This window comes from Sarcophilus harrisii, chromosome X (assembly GCF_902635505.1).
Source record: "Sarcophilus harrisii chromosome X, mSarHar1.11, whole genome shotgun sequence".
Taxonomy (NCBI): Eukaryota; Metazoa; Chordata; class Mammalia; order Dasyuromorphia; family Dasyuridae; genus Sarcophilus; species Sarcophilus harrisii.
Window position 1 is genome coordinate 1463523 of NC_045432.1, and position 13772 is coordinate 1477294.

Below are 13772 nucleotides of genomic sequence, written 5' to 3' on the forward strand. Positions count from 1 at the left end.
GTCAATTTAATAAGGTCTGATTTTCCCTTGATGTCCATTATATACCCAAGTTAAGGGTTGAGTAGTAACGCGAGGTGCTGTGACAGCGCTGATTCCCACCAAGGCAGTATCAGCCATTTGCAATGGCCATTCCACCGGCCAGAATAAAGATGACAACTCTGTTTTGTCTGCACCTGTGTCTATAAGACCCTCAAACATTGTTTCATGGATATTAGTTGTCAACATAGGTTGAGAGGACTGAGATATTACTTTAGACCGATAAACATGAGAATGTGCTTCATCTAATCCTTCAGTATCAAATTTCTTGAAATTAAGAGGCTCTTTGATATGGAAAATAAGACCTTAAGCTAACACTTCCCCCTCATAAAAATACATTGCTCTAATAATAAGGACTTACTTTGCCCAACTTTATGCCAATAATTTTGATAACTTAAGTGAAATGGAAGACTACCTCCAAAAAATATAGGCTTCCCAGATTAACAGAAGAGGAAGTAAATTGCTTAAGTAGTCCCATTTCACAAAAAGAAATAGAACAAGCTATTAATCAACTCCCTAAGAAAAAATCCCCAGGACCAGATGGATTCATATGTGAATTCTGCCAAACATTTAAAGGACAATTAGGCCCAATGTTATATAAACTATTTGAAAAAATAGGGAATGAAGCAGTCCTACAAAATCCCTTCTATGAGACAGACATGGTACTGATACCTAAACCAGATAGGTTGAAAACAAAGAAAGAAAATTAGAGCCCAATCACCCTAATGAATATTGATGCTAAAATCTTAAATAAAATATTAGCAAAAAGACTACAGAAAATCATCCCCAGGATAATACACCATGATCAAGTAGGATTTATACCAGGAATGCAGGGCTGGTTCAATATTAGGAAAACTATCAGTATAATTGGCCATATTAATAACCAAATTAGCAAAAACCATATGATCATCTCAACAGATGCAGAAAAAGCATTTGCTAAAATCCAACATCCATTCCTATTAAAAAAAAACTTGAGAGTATAGGAATAAATGAACTTTTCCTTAAAATAATCAGTAGCATCTATTTAAAACCATGAGTATGTATCATGGGTAATGGGGATAAACTGAAACCATTCCCAATAAGATCAGGAGTGAAACAAGGTTGCCCACTCTCAAAGCAACTACTGATAGTATAAAATGTTTAGGAATCTATCTGCCAAGAAAAAATTAGGAACTCTATGAGCAAAACTACAAAACACTTTCCACACAAATAAAGTCAGATCTAAGCAATTGGAAAAATATTAAATGCTCTTGGATAGGGTGAGCAAATATAATAAAGATGACAATATTACCTAAACTAATCTATTTATTTAGCGCTATACCAATCAGACTCCCAAAAAAACTATTTTAATGATCTAGAAAAAATAACAACAAAGTTCATATGGAAAAACAAAAGGTCAAGAATTTCAAGGGAACTAATGGGAAAAAAATCCAAATGAAGGTGGCCTAGTTGTACCAGATCTAAAATTATATTATAAAATAGAGGTTACTAAAGCCATTTCATATTGACTAAGAAATAGAATAGCTGATCAGTGGAATAGGTTAGGTTCAAAAGACAAAACAGTCAATAATTTTAATAATCTAGTGTTTGACAAACCCAAAGACCCCAGCTTTTGGGATAAGAACTCACTGTTTGACAAAAAATGCTGGGAAAATTGGAAATTAATATGGCAGAAACTGGGCATTGACCCACACTTAACACCATACACCAAGATAAGGTCAAAATGGGTTCATGATCTAGGCATAAAGAATGAGATTATAAATAAATTAGAACATAGGATAGTTTACCTCTCAGACCTGTGGAAGAGGAAGGAATTTGTGACCAAAGAAGAACTAGAGATCATTATTGATCACAAATTAAAAAATTTTGATTATATCAAATTGAAAAGTTTTTGTACAAACAAAACTGATACAGACAAGATTAGAAGGTAAGCAATAAACTGGGAAAACATTTTTACAGTCAAAGGTTCTGATAAAGGCCTCATTTCCAAAATATATAGAGAATTGACTCTAATTTATAAGTAATCAAGCCATTCTCCAAGGATATAAGTCGACAATTCTTAGACAAAGAAATCGAAACTATTTCTAGCCATATGAAAACATGCTCCAAGTCATTATTAATCAGAGAAATGCAAATTAAGACAACTCTGAGATAGAACCAGCTACACCCAGTGAAACAACTCAGGGAAATGAGTGTGAACCACTATACAGAATCCCCAATTCCTCTATTTTTGTCTACCTGCATTTTTTATTTCCTTCACAGGTTAATTGTACATTATTTCAAAGTCTGATTCTTCTTGTGCAGCAAAATACCTATGGACATGTATACATATGTTATATGATCTATGACCTTTGCCTTTACCCAGTGGACAAGCAGAACAAAAGTGTCCTGGCTTGCTTCAGTTAAAACATCTGCCTCTAGAACTGGGCATTGTTTCTGACAGTAAGTTGACATAAAATGTTTGAATTCCTACTGAGGAACAATGTTCAATCATCTCCTCAAAAGACATATTTGACACTTTCCCCCAGGAGGGCTTTTTTGCAATCATTATTATAATTCTCTCTAGACAATTGTTTAATAATAATAACAGCTGGTTGTCCTTCACTCATTTTATGCACTGCTGTTATGAGTCTAGCAAGAAAATCACTAAAAGTCTTGGTGTGTTCTTGTTTTATCTCTGTAAAGGACACATTCCTGTCTTTTGCAGGTGGAATTTTTTGCTAAGCTCATAAAGCAGAAATAGCAATTTGTTGATATGCCTGCATGTTATAATACAATTGTCTTCCTAACTGACCATGCAGACTGGTTCCTGCCTAGTGTTCCTGTGTGATATTTATGTTGTTCGTTTGATTATTTATTGCCTGAAGTCTGCATTCTTCACCAAACACTGTGGACAAAGCTAGCAAGTCCCCTGGGTCCAGGCAGATTCCTCATGCAGCCCTCCCTCTTTAGGATCCCTCCCTCCCCTTTTCTTAAATCTTTCCCTTTCAATATCTGTATTCTTTTCTATTTAGTCTGCTCCTTCCCTTTTCACTTTTCCCCTCCCTCTTTTCAGTGAGGTGAGAGAAGTTCTTTGTAAAAAAAAATATGTCTAAAATTTTCTCTTTGAGCCAATTCTTATGAGAGTAAGATTCAAAAAAATTCCCTCCCTTCTTTCCCTCAGATATAATAGGTTTCCTTTGCCTCTTCATGAGAGGTAGTACCTCCACTTTTCCCTTTTTCTGGTACAATTTCCTTTCCACCTGTGAGGGATGTAGAAGACCCTTACCCAAAATGACTACTCAGAGATCATTCAGTAAAAAGCAGAAAAGTTGTTTATTGAAAACCTCTGGAGGATGAGCTGTCCCATCACAAGATAAGAAAGAGAAAGGTCCTGCTAGGAGGGTGAATAGGAAATCTCCATATTATTAGTAAGTTCATTTCAAATCATTGTAAGAACGTGACTTTCCCCATGTGAACCTAATCTCCATCCAAACCATGTGAACCTAATCAAGGTATGATGTGACTTCTGTGAGAACTTGACCGTTCTCTCACCCATAAGAGCATATGTTTTAGCTCCTTCTCCTGTGGGAACTTGACTATTCCCTGAACTTGACTATTCCCTAACCCATAAGAACAGGTGTTTTAGCTCCTTCTCCCGTGAGAACTTGACTACTTTTTAACCTATAAGCTGGGAACATACCACGTGTGTTTTAGCTCCAATTACATGATTCCAGGAACTCGCCACTCCTTGGAACTGTTGCTGTCGATAAGGACTGGCCTCCTTGTCGATGCAACACTTGATCACAACCACCTGGAGTCCTTGTCGGTACTTCCCTGTCTTATATGATGTCTTTACGTGGCTCAAAGCCTTCTTTGTCCTGATTCCTATAAAAGGTGGGTAAAACATTCTCTATTTGAAACTTCATCTATGGAGATGACGATCTGCCTAGGATTTTCCTGTTCGGGACTCAGAGCCTGAATTACCGGGTTTCCCAGCCAATATGAGTCAATTAGAGTCGGAGCTCCCCCAATTGGTGAAATATTCTCTCTATCAGCTTTCCTAAACATAATTCTCATTATTCTTTGTCTTTTGTGTATTATTTGCTGTATTAGTTGTTATTGTAAGCATTCTATTCTGTGTACTGTGTAATTAAATTTTACTTTCACTTTGACAGAGTCTGAGAGTGTCATTTGTAGAAGCAAATACGAACTTTTCCCTAAAATCACACAACAGAGGGCTAAAGAAGTATTAAAGATACATAGCTTTTATACAAGAGATTACATCACAAGTAAGAGAGCATTGAGAAGGGGAGGGGGAGGCATCTAATTGGTTGTTGTTATTTGGAGATATTGGAATGGAAGATTTCTCTTTCCCCAAAATCTCCTGATTTCTAGGAAACAGAAGATCAGGCCTTCAGGCTTAATCAAGGAGATAGTGGTCCAGCTAATAGACTAAATATCGATAAATGTCAAATACTGACAAATGTCATCAGCTCAGGTTAAGTAAATATGTTTCTAGCTGGCCAAGGCTCAAGCAAATATGGGCCTGCACATATTACACAGAGAGACAGGTCATAGGGGAAACACAGAAATAATGAAAATAAAATACAGAAAAAGAATTCATACATTCCTGTAAGTTCTTCACCTTATCTCTCTCTATCCCACACATACTTCCTATTTCTCTGTCTGTTTTTCTGTCTCTGTGTCACTTGGTGTGTTGCTTTATGTGTATTGCTTTTGATCCTTTTTTATATTATAACAGTGAACCAAATTATACATGTACTCTTTGTCTATACCCATAACAGAAATACAGTTCTCAAGAGTTCTTTTTACCTTTTTATGCTTCTCTTGAGTCCTATTTCTGGAGGTCAAACATTTTATTTAACTGTTTTTTTTTTCATCAGAAATAAATGGAATTCACCTATTTAATTGAATTTCCATCTTTTTCCCTGGAAGAAAATGCTCATTTTGGCTGGGTAAGTTATTCTTGGCTGCATATCAAGTTCCTTTGCCTTTTGGAACATCAGATTCTAGGCCCTTTGATCCTTTAATGTGGAAGCTGCTAGATCCTGAGTGATCCTTATTGTGACTCCTTGGTATTTGAATTTTTTTTTCTGGCTACTTATAGTATTTTTTCCTTGGTCTGATAATTCTGGAATTTAGCTACAATATTTCTTGGAGTTTTAATTTTGGGATCTCTTTCTGTAGGTGATTGATGAATTCTTTCAATGTCTATTTTACTTTTTGTTTTTATGACATCTGGGAAGTTCTCTTTGATGATTTCCTAAAAAAATAATGTCTAGGTGCTTTTCTTCATCATGTATTTCAGGGAGTCCAATAATCCTTAGATTGTCTTTCCTAGATCTGTTTCCAGGTTGGTTTTTTTCCCCATTAGGTGTTTTACATTTTTTCTATTTTGGGGGGGTTTGCTTGACTGATTCTTGTTGCCTTATTAAGTCATTCATTTCCATTTGTTCAATTCTGAATTTTAGTGTGTTATTTTCTTCATTTAAAGTTTTTTACTTCTTTTTGTATTTATCCAATTGAATTTTTAAGTGAGTTGTTTTGTTCTATGGAATTTTTTCCATTTCACAAATTCTGCTTTTTAAGGAGTTATTTTCTTTTTCCATTTTACAAATTTTGTTTTTTAAGAAGTTATTTTCTTTTCCTGTTTCACAAATTCTGTTTTTCTGGGAGTTGCTTTCTTCTTTTCAGTTTATCAAATCTATTTTTTAATGAGTTATATGATTTTTCCATTTCAATATGTCCATTTTGTGTTGCCTTTTCCAAACTCTCTTGCAAGGCTTTCATTTTCATTCCCCATTTTTTCTCTAGCTCTCTTTTAAGATCCTTTTTAAGTTCTTCTAGGAGAGCCTAGTATGATAGGGACCAGGTTATTTCACCTTTTGGAGTTTCATCTGGAGACAATCTGCCTTTATTCTCCTTGGGGTTTGAAACCTGTTCTTCACTTTCACCATAAAATCTGTCAATTGTTAGAGTCCTCTTTACCATTTTACTCATTTTTTTAAAGTTAACATTTGCCTTTAGAATGAGAGAGGTTTTCCAAGCAATTGCTGGGGTCAGTGCTGATTCACTCCTGGTGCTGGCTCTGCCTGAAATGCTTTTTAAAAACAATGTTGCTAGGGAAGCAAATCAAAACAAAAGTAGATAAATTAATCAGTATGAAGGGACTACATGAAAGTTGGATTCAAGGAGAAATTTTAGCATTCTCAGACAAATTGTCTCCCCTCCTATTCAGGCAAATGGATTATCACTCCTGCAGATCTGTTCCCATCCCTTTCAAACATATCTACTCCCAAGCTTCCTGGCCTCTACCAGCCAATGAGCAAACTGAAGTGGGGGTTTAGTGCCAGGTCAGAATGACATGAGTTACTGCAGACTGAGTGCAGATTAAGCAGCCAAGAATACTTAAGAAAATACATCTTGGAAGCAAGCTATGCACAGGCTAGGCAGGTGTGATTACCTGAGAGGTCATAGAGAACATCACACAGAGACACAGAGACAAAAGGAAGAAGAAAAACATGGAAAGAAAGACAGATTCTCACACCAATTGGCAAAGAGAGAAACAGAAAAAAAAAGAGGAAGAAAAATATAGTAACACAGAAACTTTGAGAGAAAAGCAGAGACATGGACACAGACACACAGAGGAAGAAAGAAGATAAAAATAGAGACAAATAAAGAGAGATATAAGAGAAACAGGCAGAGAAACAGAGACAGAAATGGGACAATAAGTAGACACCCATAGAGACTCTCAAAGAGATATTCAGAGACAAAGTGAAAGAGAAATGCCTAAACAGAGCAACAGAAGCAAAGAAGAAAAACTGGGTCACACAGAGAGTGACAGAAACAAAGTGAGAGAGCCAGAGACAAGACACAGAAATAGGAGGAAAAATAAAGACATACAGAGAGACTCACAGAGAAACAAAGAGACAAAAATACAATGAAAAATAAAGTCAAAGAGAGAGAGACTTAGAGAGAAGCAGAGATAAAGAGGTAGAAACAGGCAGAAAAATAGAGACATATGAGATTCTCATAGAGACAGAGACAGAGAATTAAGAAAAAAGGATTGACTCAAACAGGAAGACTCACACAGAGACTGAGAAAGAGACACACAAATAGGAAAAAAGAATTGACATATACACAGAGACTCTCATAAAGAGAGATACAAAGAGACATACACACACAGAGAGACATGGAAACAAAAACAACAAGAAAAATAGGGACACAATGAAAGAATCTCCCCAAGGGGGAAAGAGAGACACAAAGAGACAAAAACAAGGAGGGTGATCCAGAGTAACTCTGACAGAGAGAGAGACACACACAGAGAGACATACAGAGATAGAAAAAGGAAGAGAAATTGGAACACACAGGGAGAATCTCACAGAGAGTGATTCAGAGCCATAAAGAAACAGAGAAAAAAGAAAGAAAAAGGATGATGCAGAGAGATTATCATAGAGACCCAGAGACAAACAGGAGAGACAGAGACACAGAAATAGGAAAAAAGACATAAACAAAGAGACTCACAGAGAATCTCACACAGAAACAAAAAGGGACAGGCAGAGACACCGTGAAAGAAATTGGAAGAAAAATAGGGAAAGAGAGATTCTCACACCGAGTGACACAGAGACAGAGAAATAGGAAGAAAAAAACAGCAAAACAGAAATTCTGATAGAGAGACAGAGACATAGACACACAGTGACAACGACACAGAAATAGGAAGAAAAATAGAGATGCATAAAGAGAGTTATAGAGATACAGGCAGAGTCACAGACACAGAAACAGGAAGATAACTTGAGACTCAGAGAGATTCTCAAAGAGATACACAGAGACACAGAGAAAGAGACACACTTGAACATGATGATAGAATGAAGGAAGCAAAATCGAGACACAGAAACTCTTGGAGAGAGAGACATGGAGACAGAGAGAGGGAGACACAGACAATGATGTAGAAATAGGAAGAAATATAAAGACATACAGAGAGACCCACAGGGAAACAAAGCAACAGCCATACGATGAAAACTAAATCAAAGAGAAAGAGACAGAGAGAGGGACAGGCAGAGATACAGAGGTTGAAAAAGGCAGAAAAGTAGAGACACACAGAAAGATTCTCAGAGAGAGACAGACATGGGGACAGAGAAATTAAAAAAAAGTGTTAACTCAAACAGGGAGACTCTCACAGAGAGAGACACAAAGAAAAACACACCTAGAGCCAGAGACAGAAACATGAAGAAAAATAGGGATACACAGAGAAACTCACAAAGATAGAAACAGACACAGAGACAGGAATCCAAAGAAAAATAGGGGAATACTGAGAGACTCTCTGAAAGAGTCACTCAGTGACACAGAGAGAGCAATACACAAAGCCACATGAAATCAGAAACCAGAAGTAAAATAGAGATATAAAGAGAGACTCACAAAGAAAGACATAGAAAGAGACTGAGAGACACAGAAATCCAAAAAAGTATTGATATGCAAAGTCTCTCCCACAGAAAGACAAAGCGTCACAGACATAGACAAAGAAAGGGAAAGAAATATCTTGAAAGAAGATTCCCACACCAAGAGACAAAGAGACAGAGAACCAGACACAGAAATAGGAAGAAAAAATACCAACACAGAAACTCACAGAGAGAAATACAGAAACATATAGAGACACAAAGAGACACAGAGAAAGAAACAATAGGGATGAATAAAGAGATAGAGAGATAGACAGGCAGATATACCAAGACACAGAAATAAGAAAAAAATTATTGACTCAAACAGAGACACACAGAGATACAAAAAGAGACACACCCAGAGCCAAAGAGACAGAAAGAGGAAGAAAAATGGGGATGTAGAGGAAGAATCTTACTAAGGGAGACAGAGGCAAAAGAGACAAACAAAAAGAATGAAATCTGAAGAAAAATTGGGACACACAGACTCACAAAGAGAGAAACAGATACGGACAGAGCCACAGAAACAGGAATCTGAAGAAAAAATACCAAAATATTGAGGGAATCTCTTGAACAAAGACATTCAGAGATACAGAGAAAAAGATACAAACAGTGACACAGTATCAGAAACCAGAAGAAAAATAGGAATGTATAGAGAGACTCACAGAGAAAGGCACAGAGAGATTCTGAGAAAGAGACAAAGAAATAGGAAAAAGAAATTACATTCACAAAGGCTCTCATAAAGAGAGACACAGAGAGATAACAAGAGAACCAGTAAGAAAAATAGGAACAAAGAGAAAGAGTCCCACCAAGGGAGATGCAGAGACACAAAAAGACAAAAAAGGGAAAGAAAGAGGAAGATAGACTCTCACACAGAGAGACACACAGAGACACACAGAGAGACAGAAACAGAAAGAAAAATGGGGACACAGTGAGACAATCTTACTGAGGAAGACACAGACACAAAGAGACAGAGACAAAGAGAAGCAAAGATGAAGATACAGACAGATTCTCACAGAGAGAGACACAGAGACAGAAAGGGACACCCAGAAACTCAGAGAGAGAAGGAGGGGAAAAATAGGGAAAGAAAGACCATCACCAAAGGGACACAGAGACAGAGAAACAGAAATACAAAGAAAAAAAAATACTCACACGTACTCTTTTAGAGAGAAAAACAAACATAGAGAAACACAAAGAAACACAGAGATAGACATAAAAAGGAAAGTAGAAATGGATAAAGAGACATAGAGAGGCAGAAATACAGAGTCATAAACAGAAGGATAAATAGTCACAAAGAGATACATAGAGACCCACAGAAAGAGACATACATAAACACAGCAGCAGAAGCAAAGAAAAATCGAGATACACAGTGAGACTCATGCTGAGAAAGACAAAGAAACAAAAAGAGAGAAAGACACAAAGATGCAGAAATAGGAAGAAAAATAAAGACACACAGAAATTTACTGAGAGACACAGAAATGCACATACACACAGAGAGACCAAGAGAAGTAAACAAGAATAAAAATAGGGATAAGAGAATCTCATAGAAGGAGACCAAGAGACATAAAGAGCGAGAGACAAAAGAACAAAAGAGAAAGATACAAACTCTCACACAAAGAGACACAGAAACAGAGAGACAGAGACAGAGGAATAGGAAAAATAATATACACAGAGAGACCTCACAGAGAGAGACCCAGAGACACAGAGAAAGAAGGACATATAACAGGGAAAAAAAGAGAGACTAATACAAAAAGTCACAGAGACAGAGAAACAGACACAGAAATAGGAAGAAAACATTTCAACACAGAAACTCTCACAGAGAGAAAAACAGAAACATAGAGAAACTCAAACAGACAGAGCCAAAGAGAAAGAAAGAGGAAAATACAGAGAGACTCTCACAAAGAGAGATACAGAGATGAACCGAGAGAAACAAAGAAACAGAGAAAGACTCATAGAGACACAGAAACAAAAGCAAAGAAGAAAATTTAGGACACACAGAGAGACTCACACACAGAGAAAGACACAGACAAAGAGAGCAAGACATACAAAGATGCAGATATATGAAGAAATATAAACACAAACATACACACATGCACTCCCACAGAGAAACAAAGACTTAGAAGCAGGGTGAAGAATAAAGTCACATAGAGAGAGAAATAGAGAGATACAAGGGGTGATGTAGAGGTAGAAAAAAGCAGAAAAGTAGAGACACACACAGAGAGAAAAAGACACACAGAAATAGGAAAAAGAATTGACTCAAACAGGAAGATACCCACAAAGACACACAGAGATACAAAGTGAGACTCATGTAGAGACACAGAGACTGAAATATGAAGAAAAATACAGAGACACAGAGAGAATCTCACTGAAGGACACAAAGAAACACAAAGAGAGAGACAAAAGAAAAGAAAGAGGAAGATACCGAGAGATTCTTACAGAGATTGACACAGAGATAGATACAGAGACAAAAATGAAGAAATCAAAAAAGAACCAAAGACTACAGAGTGACTCACAAAGGGAGAAACAGAAGCAGACAGAGACACAGAGAAAGGAGGCCAAAATAAAATAGGGAAACACTGAGATACTCTCCTACAGAGAGATATCCAAGACACAGAGAAAGCAGAACACACAGTGATGTGGAATCAGAAACCAGAAGAAAATGGTTATTTAGAGAGACTCTTACAGAGAAAGACACACAGAGAGAGACTGAGACAAAGAAACAGAGGTAGGAAGAGGAGGAAAAATTGGGACACAGAGAGAGAATCTTACCGAGGGAGACACAGAGACACAAAAAGACAGAGACAAAGAGAAGAGGAAGATTCAGTGAGACTCTCACAGAGAGAAACACAGAGACAATCAGAGAGAGACAGAGACAAAAATATAAAAATAGGAAGAAAAATACACACAGAGAAGTGCACAGAGAAAAACACAGAGACACACATACACAGAGAGAGACAAAGAGACAGAAACAGGAAGAAAAATAAGGATAAGAGAGAGAATCTAATAAAGACCCAGAGACATAAAGTGGCAGAGACAAAGAGGAAAATAGAGAGACTCTCATGGAGAGAGACAAATGGAGACATAAAGAGAAACATACCTAGAGCCAAAGAGACAGAAACAGGAATAAAAAAAATCACAGAGAAACTCACAGAGAGAAACAGACACATACAAAGACATAGAAATAGGAATCCAAAGAAAAATAGGGAACATTGAGAGACTCTCCTAAAGAGAGACACTCAGAGATACAGTGAAAGCTATACAAAAGCAATAGAGAATGAAAAACCAGAAAAACTAGGGATATAAAGAGATACTCTCATAAAGAAATGCACTGAGAGACACAGAAATAGGGAAAAAAAAACTATTGATACGCATAGAGAAATGCTCATCGAGAGAGATATACAGAGACAGAGAGACACAGAGAGACATTGAAACAGAAACAACAAAAAATATATATAGAAACACAGAGAATGGATCCAACCATTCTGGAGAGCAATTTGGAACTGTGCTCAAAAAGTTATCAAACTGTGCATATCCTTTGATCCATCAGTGTTTCCACTGGGCTTATACCCCAAAGAGATCTTAAAGGAGGGAAAAGGACCTGTATGTGCATGAATGTTTGTGGCAGCCCTTTTTGTAGTGACTAGAAACTGGAAACTGAGTGGACGCCCATCATTTGGAGAATGGCTGAATAAATTATGGCACATGAATGCTATGGAATATTATTGTTCTGTAAGAAACAATCAGCAGGATGATATCAGAGAGGCCCGGAGAGATCTCAGGAACTGGATAAATTTGAATGAAATGAAACAGAACCAGGGAAAAATACCAAAAGGAAAGACTAGATGAAATTTTGATATGATCTTCAAAATTAAAGACAAACCAGAAACCCATGAAAGACCACAAAATTAGAAAGGAAATGGAAACTTTGGACAAAACTTTTTATCCTGTTGTTTTTTTTGCATTTGTTTTCTTTTTCATTTTTTTCCGAGATTTTCTTTGGAGAAAAACTGTAAAATTGATAATAATTTGATTTTTGTATTGATACCCTGACTGGGGAGATAGGGGGGGATAATTTGAAAAAAGCCTTGAATATGGGAAAATTAATTGTTTTGAAAAAAAGCTTTAATAAAAAATAAATCTAAAAAGAAAATGATAAGAATTTGAAATGGCAAAAAATGTCAATAGAAAAAACAAAAATTTTGAGAGGACTTTTAAATTTTTAAACCAGGTTTAATTGTTCATAGAATTAACCAAAAAAGACCAAAAAAAATAGGGGCACAAAAAAGAATTTTTGGCCAAAGCCAAAGGAGAATTAAAGCAAATAAACAAAAAAAAAAGAACAAAAAAAGAAACCGGAGGACACGGGCAAAACTGGGAAGAAAATGGGGAAAAAGGAAATTACGGAATAAAGGGCAAAAAAACAAAACAAAGGAGAAAAAAGTTTAAAAAATTCCAAAAAGAAAATAAAAGAAGAAAGGCAAAAAAAAATAAGAAAAAAAATTAAAAAACAAGAAAACTGAAAGACAAAAAAACAAGAATGAAAACATATTTTAAATGAAAAAAAATTACAAAGAAGGCAAGTCATAGAAAACCCACCAAGAACAAAAGAAAAAAAAAGAAGGAAGACCCAACCAAAGAAAAGAGCAGAAAAAGAAACAGAAAGGAAGAAAAATACAAAAGAAACCTGATCAAGAGAAAAAGAGACAGAGAAAAAAAGGGGGAACACAGAGAAAGAAAAGGAAAAAAAGAATGAAAAAGGAGAAATAAGAAGAACAAGAAGAAATGGGAGATTGAGAACCCACAGAGACCCTAAAAGGAAAAGATCAAACCAAGAGGGGCAAGGAAAGCACACAGCGGAAGGAGAGAATCCACCCCAAAAAGCCCCAAATAATCCCGATGAAAAAAAAAACAGTTACCAAAGAAACACCTTGAGACCCCAGAAAGGGTTTTGGAGGGTGGGAAAAGGGTTAAGGGACAGGCGGGGAAGATTGCAGAGCCCACGAGAACCAAGGTTTGACCCGCCGTGGGGAGACTTCCCACAGGTTGGATACTTTGCCCTCAGAATCAACCCCAAAAAGCTAAAAACCTGGGGTGAAAAACCCCAAACAGTGGAGTCCTTAGGATCCCCCAACGTCTCAGCAGCCTTTAGAGTCTGAACAGGCACAGCAAGTCCTGCTAAATGCCCGGTGTGCCCCCGCGTCTTGGGGAAGTTTCCCAAAAACGCCCCAAGCCCCTCCCCAAAAGGCAGACCACTGGGTTTTTTTTTCGTTTTTTCTTTGCCCCAAAGGTCTCCACCTTCTCGAC